This window comes from Bos grunniens, chromosome 1 (assembly GCF_055505025.1).
Source record: "Bos grunniens cultivar Pamir isolate PY7600 chromosome 1, Bosgru_T2T1.0, whole genome shotgun sequence".
NCBI classification, from domain to species: Eukaryota; Metazoa; Chordata; class Mammalia; order Artiodactyla; family Bovidae; genus Bos; species Bos grunniens.
The window spans coordinates 26,543,181-26,544,016 of record NC_141165.1 but is presented as its reverse complement, the minus strand read 5'-3'; positions in this window follow the sequence as shown (position 1 = coordinate 26,544,016).

The window sequence follows — 836 nt, the reverse complement described above, 5'->3', positions numbered from 1 at the left end:
TTTAATTTTTTGAGAAGTCATCATTTTCTTTTCCACAATGGCTATGCCACTTTACACTTTCACAGCAGTGTACAGGGGTTCTAATTTCTCCACATTATTGCCAATACTTTTCCCCATGCAGTTTTGTTTTGAATATCCCCTCATACAGCTTAGTAGCTGGGGTGGGAAGAAGGCTTAAAGGGGGGGGAAAAAAAACAAACCCAGAAATCCGAGTCTCAGTAAAACAACAAATGGCTATAGGAAGGTGTCAAAGACCGTCACCCAAAAAGAGCTTTTTATGGTCCTGGATTTCCCAACTGGATTCCCGGGGCTGACCAGATGGTTGGGGGTTGCGGGGAAAGTGGTGGCCATCTGAACAGACCTGGGATTTACTCAAAGGACTAGCATGGGTTCGGATCAGAAACCAAGTGGCTGCGTGCGTGCTAAGTCGCTTCAGTCGTGTCCGACTCTTTGCGACCCCATGGACTGCAGCCCCCTTCCCAGGCTCCTCTGTCCATGGGATTCTCCAGCCAAGAATACTGGAGTGGATTGCCATTTCCTTCTCCATCAGAAAACAAGAAGGTCCCTTTACTTTGGTACTGGTGGACCCCAGCATTCAGCAGGTCAGGCGACTGTACCGGGTGGGGTGTAGGGGGCTGTGTGTGTGTGTGTGTGTATGTGTGTGTGTGTGTGTAGACGGGAGAGAGTCCCTGCTTCTCAGCAAGGCCTGGGAGCCACTCACTAGGATCCTGGATTTTCCTGAAGGATTAAACGTGGCATTCCCTCCTTCCCGCTTCCGTAACGGACCTAAAAATAGCTTGTCCCGGAGGGACTGGGGAGAGGCTCCGCCCCTCCTT